The sequence below is a fragment of the Chelonoidis abingdonii genome, chromosome 15, assembly GCF_003597395.2.
Source record: "Chelonoidis abingdonii isolate Lonesome George chromosome 15, CheloAbing_2.0, whole genome shotgun sequence".
Lineage (NCBI taxonomy): Eukaryota > Metazoa > Chordata > Testudines > Testudinidae > Chelonoidis > Chelonoidis abingdonii.
In genome coordinates, this window is record NC_133783.1 from 31790638 (window position 1) to 31800276 (window position 9639).

The 9639-nt window shown below is 45.7% G+C and overlaps 1 protein-coding gene across 1 annotated transcript in view; it reads right to left on the reverse strand.

Annotated features, from left to right (window-relative positions):
- SLC16A12 (solute carrier family 16 member 12) overlaps positions 1-9432 on the reverse strand; it is a 50592-nt gene extending 41160 nt beyond the window's left edge. Inside the window, exon 1 of the mRNA XM_032770323.2 lies at positions 9348-9432. The gene's annotated coding sequence lies outside the window, so the exon portion shown is untranslated. The remainder of the gene's footprint in view (positions 1-9347) is intronic.
- Between the last annotated feature and the right edge of the window lie 207 nt (positions 9433-9639).

A 9639-nucleotide genomic window follows, 5' to 3' on the forward strand; every position in this document is an offset into this window, starting at 1 on the left:
GGTTAAGGACAGGTGCAGGCCAAGAGAGTCATCACTGAGATCATGATTACACCAAGGGGCTCAACAGCTCCTTGGCCCCTGACTGGACCTGGAAATTTGGCCTGGCCACCCCTCCATCAGGACAGAGGTGTGGCTGGGTTAAAATTGAGAGGTGTTGTGACCTTGTGCGCCAGGTCACAATGCTACTCATGCAGATTTGGACTGGCTGCCTATCCAGAACTGTGACCTCATGCATCAGGTCACAATGCCACTCCCTCAGATCTGGTCCAGCTTCCCCTTCCTCAGGATGGCTGCAGGTTGAGTTGAAACAAGATTTAAATGATGTAAAAATACCTACTTCTGCCCCGAGCTGCACTTTCACAGTATGTCTCCACTTTGTCAGGATGATCTTTCCATAGCACTTAATTGTACATGACATTAAAAATCCAGAGGCAATATAGCACATACCACAGAAAACACCAGTGATAAATGACACAGCTGAAAGGAACCAAACTTAAAATACCTTGGGGTTATTTGAGAGCTTGGTTCATCTCTCAGTGACAGTGAGTTTACATCATTTTACCCTCATTGACTTGAATGGACTTACTCCTGTTTACACCAATACAAGTTAAAGAAGAATTAGGCCCTAAAACTAAACTTTCCATCAACCTGAGAATCTGTTTTATGTACACATTTACATATTCTCCCCCATAAAAATATAACTTCCTTTAGTCTATTAATTCATCTAAGTGTACTAAATCTGTTTCCCCAGAGAGTGATTAATAAAAACCCAGTTCCTTATCTACATCTCTCTGTTTATTTCTTTTCTATAACTTATTAAGACAGAGTTCATAATAAAACCAATAAAAATCACCTCACAATAAAATAACCAAAAAAGGAGACAAGAAAAGGGAAATATTCCAACAGTAAAAGACAGGTAACATCACTGACTTAAAACGACACTAACGAACTCTTCAGTTACCATCTTCTAAGTTCATTATTTCACCTTCTAAGAGCATCAAGTAGTTAAATGTGAAAGTCTATAGGAGGGAGGCACAGACAAATAATTATGACACATACAAGGGGAAAAATGAAAGCCTTGTTTGGTTTGTTACAAGTGCTTAGGAGCCGGAGAGCAGAGTACACCTCTTTAGAGAGAACCTTACAAACAAGAGAGCTCAGTGCACAGGCTTTGCAGCCCAAGTAAACTGTAAAATGGCATCATTTACTCAGGGCCAGCGCTACCATTTAGGTGACCTAGGCAATGGCCTAGGGTGCCAGAATTTTGGGGGGGGGCACCATTTTGCCGGGGGGCAACACCAAGCACCGGGGAACCTACCACAGGCATGCTGGCGGATGGTGCGCTGGTCTAAAGGCTCCGGCGGACCTACCGCAGTCATGCCTGTGGCAGATCCACCGGAGCCTTTCCAGCAGCGGACCGCCCACCGGCATGACTGCGGTAGGTCCACCGGACCCGTGGGGGGCGGCGAAATGGCCGTCCACCTAGGGCGTCAGAAACCCTGGCGCCGCTCCTGCATTTAGTGCATGACAGCTAACTGATCAGGTTTACCAGAGATAAACAAATTGATTCTAATAAAATCATACACACCTGGTGATCTTGTTCTCCACAGCAGCTCTACAACTCTCAGCTGCAGTGCAGGTCTGGCTCAGGGGAGAAGCTTTTGAGACTCCAACAATAGGCTCAGCTTTTGGCTATGTTATCTTGCTGTTGAGCTAAGATTTACTGCCTCTGAAGTTTGCACAACTCCAAAGTTTGCAGGTAATAAGTGCCAGATTTGGCCTCGGCTATTGAAGGAGAGAGTATTAGAGGTCCTTCCTAGCTATATTTGAATTTTGCAGGGCTCTGTAACATGCAGCCTGAGCAATCTGATCTTGGGTACCAATCACTGTGTTATCTAGGGACCACATGGTAACTGAATATGCACTGAGTTTGTTCTCCAGGGCATCAACCTCTTCCCAGTGAAATAAAAATTGGAGATATGTCTTGCTACTCCAAAATGAAGAATAACCCTAAATACAAGGAAGGTTTTTAATATCCATTACTTTGATACTAGAGCACAGTTCCTAAAGGATTAATATGACCTCTAAGTGTGGTCAGATGGGTCCTACAAAGGGAAATTTTAGGCTGCTTCTTTTGTTTTATTGGTAAGGGGTCAAAGCCTGCATTCCTTACCTAATCTTCACTACAGCATAACTCCCATGGAAGTCAATGGGCTACTGCTAACGTCGCTGTTAGCACTATCTTTTGTAAAGAGGGCAAGGAAGAGTGGGAACCGGGCAGCAGAGAGAAGTGAATGCTGCACCCCCCTCTCCCTGAGTGGTGCAGCAGTCATCTGTGTTCCTGAGAGCTCCCAGAGGTACTGTGTCTCCCTGAAGCACAATGTACCCTAGAGCTGCTGCTGGACTGGGTGCTCCTGCACTCCAACCTACAATGCAGGGCTGTGGCTATCTACTATCCAGCCCAAGGAAATTGTTACCATAGTGAAGGCTGTATAAGAACTGCAGAATTTTACCCAAGATCCCCAGCAGGAGCCACTTGTGTTATGCTGAGGGCAGTAAAATGCACCAAACTTTAGACCATGAGACCACAGCCCTGATTAAAATTGAAGGGGAATAAATATTGGCCAACACCAGCTGGGTCACCACATTCAGCTGCTCCCGAGATCTTGCACATTCAAAACTGATCATGGTAGGCAATCCAGAAAAAGAATTTAGCAGCTGCTTCCAAACCCAGTTTGAATTGATATGTGACCTTAGTGGCAATGGGACTCCCACCACAGCAAAGGAAGATCATCCTCTTGAGAAGAGCTCTACACCTTTGGGATTGGACAATCCAAGAGAAAAAACCCCACTCCAGGGATGAAATATGAAGCCAATGAGGTTCGTGGATCTCTAACTTGTTTTTAAATATTCATTCTTGTTTAAGTTTCTCTATATAGGAAACAGGGAGATGTGAAATATGTGTACCATTTCTTTAAATGTGTATCAGGGTCTCTAAACAAGTGGGTTCCAGGAAGATTTAAGCTGAAACTGCAACAATGAAACACTGAGGAGACTGAGTAGCTTTAGGGAAAATACTGGTTTCTTTGTTCTAACACAATTTCTCATTTCATGTAGAAGACAGCAAATCAGTGGTTCTTTACCACTGTCTCAGGACTTTAATAGCAAGTAACTGTAATTCAGAACTTTCCCCATATGAGTATCAAATTCAGTTGCTGTTAGAAAAGTATAGTAAGGATGACAAGAGGTCTCTTGAACTTAAATGAAATAGTAAGTAGTGGCACAGTTTTTACACTCACTGTAAATTGCCCCTAGTGTACAGTATATCTCTCCATCTCTGAGAACAATGAAGTATAGCAGTGTTTTTTTATTGACACCCACACAGAACAATACAGAAATATCTCTCGATGTAAATTTTTTGTGAGATGCTACAGCAGGATCATCACTTAGAAAGAATACATGTATCTGGCTGGGGTGGGAATAGGAATTTTAAAATTCTGATATAAAAGCAACACACTTTTATTCCAGTTGGGAACCACTTACAGTGGATTTTGCAAGCTGCTGTGCCCCACTGATTTTTCAATCTCCTTGACTGTGCTTCTAAATGAAAACATGGCTAGTTGCATCATACTTTTAGAGTATGTAAAACTTTAACAGCATGTCCACAGAATACTCCAAGTGCACACTGTGTAACATTCCCATATGTAAGCAGTATACATTGTGACTAGGTAACTTTGCCTACTTTTAACTACTCTGTATGCTTAGAGGCATCTCAGCATGCTTTACAAAAAGAGTACTGGTTATTATGGGAGGCATAGCTCAGTGCTTTGAGCATTGGCCTGCTAAACCTGGGGTTGTAAACGCAGTCCTTGGGGGGAGCCATTTAGGGATCTGGGGCAAAAATCTGTCTGGGGATTGGTCCTGCTTTGTCCAGGGGGTTGGACTAGATGACCTCCTAAGGTCCCTTCCAACCCTGATATTATATGATTATCTGGACACACCACACTCCTGAAGCTTTACAGTTCCACTTGACTGGCAGAATGAATTCCAGTGAATAACATTCTGTTCCTATCAATACAAAGATCCCTTCCTATATGACAGCTGTGATTGTAAATCACCATGCTGCATGCATGCTGCTGTAAATCACCATGCTGCAAAAAGAATGGTACAGTAAATGTCTCCTGAAATTGATAACAATTATCATCAAATACTAGTAAAGTAAAATCAATGAGGACAAGCATCTGCCAAATATACATAAAAGTGCATGCCTTCTTTTTGTGTGCAGTCACCATGGCTGCACACACCTACTTGTTAACTGCATGTCCAAATGATCATATGAGGATGTTTGAGCATTCAATTACTTTTTGTTTCATGCAAGTGCAGTAACCACATGCAAAACTAAAGAAGGCAGTTCCCAGTGCATATCTAAAATATTGGAAAATCTCTCCCTACAGGCTTGATCTAAAGGATTTCAGCATTTGGCCCAGCCTTAGCAGTCAGTAAAACTGTATCTTTTTAAAGCCATTTGTTAGGTAAAGGTATAAGATGAACACTCAACCCCAAAAGCTGGGCAAAATACTCTGTTTTCAAGCTTTTCCTCCCTGAATTTTTGTAGCTAAACCAATTTTAACAAAGTTTTGTAAAATAAAAATGCACTCTCTTGCATTGAGATATTTTATTTCATACCATTTCCCAGTCTTAACTTAAAGCAAAAGTTAATAAGTGAGTTTTAAAGTGCTAAAAATCGAAGCTTCTAAAAAAAATACTGATATATTCTCAGTTAAAATGGTGTTGCCACACACTCTCATCGGTAATGACAAAGTAAAAGATAAAATCGAATAGAAAGGAAAAATAGGGTATGAAATAAAATAGTGGAGAAAAAGTAATGAATGGATAATACTACAGACTATTTTTGTGAAAGATTTTATTGTAATGATTGTTATATATTAATAACAATATTATCTACAATAAAGGCATAACAGACCTCTTTTGAGCAAAATGTAATCCTGCTACACTTCATTAAGTTTCATGTTTTCCCTGTAATTTCCCAGCATTAAAGGAAACATTATTTCACTGACTCTGCAGGAACAGACATACAATAACAAATAGAAAGTGGCTGCTCCAACTAGCTTGTTAATTTGATAAAATCAACGCAGTCAAAAGGTTATCGTGCAAACATACTTGAATTCATCCAAAATGTTTCATTAAGAGTCTACATTCTTGGAAATTAAACAAGTTTAAAAGTAAACTAATGGCAAATGAATCAAAAAGCATTAGTTCAGCCAAGACTCATTATAAGTATTCTCATTTTGCTTTTTTGGTTTCTGGTTGAATTATCAGGCATGTACTAATTTATACAGTTACAAACAAAAAATTGTTTAAAAGCTTTATAGTGTAAGTAGGTTTGAAGGTATTTGCATATTTATATTACTTCATACTTATGGGTTGGCTCAGCTCAGCAAGATGCTGAGCACTCATACCGCTAGCACTGAGGACCTCCCAGTAGGCACTCAACAAGATTGAGACCTATCTGAGTCACCATTTTTATTTTTATGGTTTTAATATCCCCATAAAAGAATATGGGCCACATTTAGCAATCCTTCGTCACAAAATTACTTCCACTGATTTCATTGGGACTACTTTTATAAGTAAAGACCACGTGCATGATAAAGTCTTAGGTAATGAACTGACAGAAAGACAATTAATCCTCTCTACATGTATTACACACTACAAAGGCATAGCTAGTGCTGCAAATGCTCCAATGTTCATTCTTCTATTTGAAATAATTATTTCCAAAAGAATTTGGAACAGGTCTAGTTGTACAGGTATCCCAAGGAATAAGAGAATTACATTCTGTGATACTATCTGGGAATTTGGACAGTTGAAGCATTTTTTTTTTATTGCATCACTCATGGTTAATCATACTGATGCATTATAAACTGAAAAATTGAAAATAAATATGTTTTTAAAAATCAATCAATCACAGTTCTGTGATTGGAAATCACAAAAGTAGAGGGAATCTGAAGACCATTCACTTAAAATATTGGTTAAGAAACTCATGTGATTCAAACTATTGGACTACATGATAGAGCTTTTATGTAAGTTTGCCTTATTATACAATCAGCAACAAAAATGTAAATATTGTGGAGCTGGTCAAAAAAATGGGACTCAGATGATTTGGTGTGGGGCAGTGAAAGTTCCATCACACTTTTCCTGTTGAATTTGTTTTGAATTTTGAAATGTTTCTACTAGCTCCATAGCTAACTAGAAAATGGAATGAATTTTTCACACAATTGTTTATGAAATATATGCCCGTTTTAGTATAAAATTTTCAAAGTTTTTAACCAGCTCTAAAATAGTCACATTTATGATTTTATATTACACTGCAGCAAACTACTTCCATATATGCAAGGCTAAATATAGGTCTACCACAACACACTGTCTCTTTAAAATCTCATCTCCAATACACTTACAGGAACAGTGTTTGACAACAAGCCCAGAATGCCAGCTTGTGGTACCTCTGACTCTCACACATTGAATTAGTACCACTGAAGTTGACAGGGGTACCTGTGGAGGACAATGCTACTCGATGTGAATAACATAGCACGGCCTGGCCCCAAAGCAGCAATCCTCTTCCCACTGAATTCACTGGGCATTTTGTCTTTGAACTCAAGGGGGGAAAGCCGGACTCTGCTCTGTAACAATTTTGCAATATGAGTTTTTGAAATTACTTCCCAGTTGAAATTCTTCCTAGCAGGTAAAGTTTAACTTCTTAGATCTAAATCCTGACATCCCTTTATCTCAAAATAATGCTCTTTGGGTTGCTTTGGTTCCTGCACTTGGCAAGCAGGCAGAGAATAGGGCTGCACTTTGCTCTGGGAGACCCCTGCCCATGTCCACTCCAGTCGCATCTCTACCTCACCTTGTCCAGGTAACAACACCACATCCTTGTTCCAAGACTGTTACAACAACCAAGGAAAAGCCACTTTCCCTAGGAAGTTTCCTAACTGATCTAACTAGAGGAGCATTTGGAAATCTTCTTGCCATTGGCCAGGGACAGTGAGTTAAATGGGCCCTTGGTGCCTGTGTCCCAGCAAATTCAGGCCACGGGGGCCCGGCTCTACCAATGTTCAGGCCTGGGTCTCTCCCCCTGCCCCCACCTGCTGCCCTGTGTGCCTTTCCCAGCCCCAGCTGCCACCCACACAAGCCTCCCCCAGAGTGTCCCTGCCTGCACCCTGGACAGCGGGCCACCCTGCTGCTCCTCACTGCACTCCCTTGCTGGCAGCTGCCAGCTACAAAAGGGAGCGGTGCTGGCAGCAGGCAGAGGCAGTGGCACAGCCACCACCTGCGGAGGGGAGGAGGTGCACATGTGATGGCAACCCTCCCCCCCAGCACCCACTACAGGGGAGCCAAAGGGGCTTCCTGGACCTGGGAGGGGCCCAGCCCCTAGGAACAATGCAATGATGGTGCCGGATGAGTGTGCTGCTGAGGACAGACAGCGGGGGTCCTCCCCTGGAGCTTACTGCTGCTGGTGGGGAGAGGGCTAGGGGAACTGTGGAGTCCTCCTCTCTGGTTCCAGCCTGAGGCAGCCTGCCTGCACCCCAAACTGCTAATCCCCAGCCCTGCCCCAGAGCCCACACCCCCAGCCCTGAGCCTCCTCCTGCGCTGTGAACTCCTTTTCCCTGGCTCCACCCACTGCCCTCACCCCTGCACCGCAACCCTCTGCCCCAGCCCTGAGCCTCCCTCACACCCCAACCCTCATCCCCCCACACTGCAACCCTCTGCCCCAGCTCTGAGCCCCCTCACATCCCAAACTCTCATCCTGTCACACTGCAACCATCTGCGCCAGCCCTGAGCCCCCCGACACTGCAAACCCTCATCCCCCACACAGCAACCCTCTGCCCCAGCCCTGAGTCCCCCCACCTCAAACCGTCTGCCCCAGCCCTGAGCCCCCTCCTGCACCATGAACCCTTCATCCCCAACCTTAACCCCAGAGCCTGCACCCCCAGCCAGATTCATCGTCTCCCCAACCCCGCATTGTGCAATATAGGGAAACTGTTAATCTACTCCATGTTCGCATTAGTTTAAAATATATATATATATATATCGATTTACAAGGCAGGCGCGTATGTTGGGGCAGGGGAACCTTGGACCCATTCTGGGCACCCGCAAAAATGATACAAACCTGCTGCCCCTGCCGTTGCACCTTGGAATTCTGCTCCTGCTAAGGGAGTGGCTGCCTGACAGCATGAACAGGGTGGTGGGGCAAGAGAGACAAACTCTCCTGTCATTATACAAGCAACAGTTCAGATGAGTTCCTGCCCCTTTCCCCCCAACCCTCAGCACACACCCGTTACCCCACATAATCCTCCCCCGGTCATACCGCCCCCCCAACCCTCAGCACACACCCCGTCACCCCACATAATCCTCCCCCCTCATACCGGCACCCCACAACCCTCAGCACAAACCCCGTAACCCCACATAATCCTCCCCCTTGTCATACCGCCCCCCACAACCCTCAGCACAAACCACTTACCCCACATAATCCTCCCTCCCGTCATACCGCCCCCCAACCCTCAGCACACACCCCGTTACCCCACATAATCCTCCCTCCCGTCATACCGCCCCCCCAACCGTCAGCACACACCCCGTAACCCCACATAATCCTCCCCCTCGTTATACCACCCCCCCAACCCTCAGCACACACCCCGTTACCCCACATATTCCTCCCCCCGTCATATCGGCACCCCCCAACCCTCAGCACACACCCCGTTACCCCACATAATCCTTCCCCCCCAACCCTCAGCACACACCGCGTTACCCCACATAATCCTTCCCCCCAACCCTCAGCACACACCCCGTTACCCCACATAATCCTTCCCCCCCAACCCTCAGCACACACCCCGTTACCCCACATAATCCTCCCCCCCCAATCATACTGGCCCTTTCCCCCCACCACAACCCTCAGCACACACCCCATAGCCCCCATAATCCCCAACACTCTCACGCACGTTAACTTTCCCCCTCGCCCAGTAGGGTCCTGGTCCATGACTGGAGCCGGTAGGTGCTATTGCAATCCCAATAATGATGCATCCCTCCCCCTCCCCAACCCCACACATCTTTCCTCCCCTGCAGTCTCCACCACCACCACCCCTTAACACCCCCGGTCCCTTTCCATCTCCTATCGCACCCCGCTGCTCCCCTCTCCTCCTCCGCTGGCCCCCTCGCATGCAAACTCCCCGACCCCTTAGCGCTATCACCGCCCCCGCCTAGCCAGCCCTGACCAGCCGCTGCTATAAAACCCTACCCCAGGGTCAGCCTCGCACGGGGGAGCAGGAGGCGCTTACCGCGCGTGGGCCTGGGCTGCAGCGGCGCTGATCTCCCCGCGCGCCCCGAGACCCGTGTGGAAGAGGCGGTCAGTCAGGGGCACATCCAGACTCCTCCTAGGGCTGCCCGGGGCGTTCAACTGCAGCTCGTGGCGATCCGCCGTGAGCTAGGGAAGCCGCAGCCAAGTTGCAGTGAAATCCTGGCCCCTAGCTCACTGGAATCGGATTACACCAACTCCCGTGGCCTCTGCTTACTTTACATGAGGCACCTGAAACCACAAGGATCTAATACAAGTCGGGCCGAAAAGAGCCG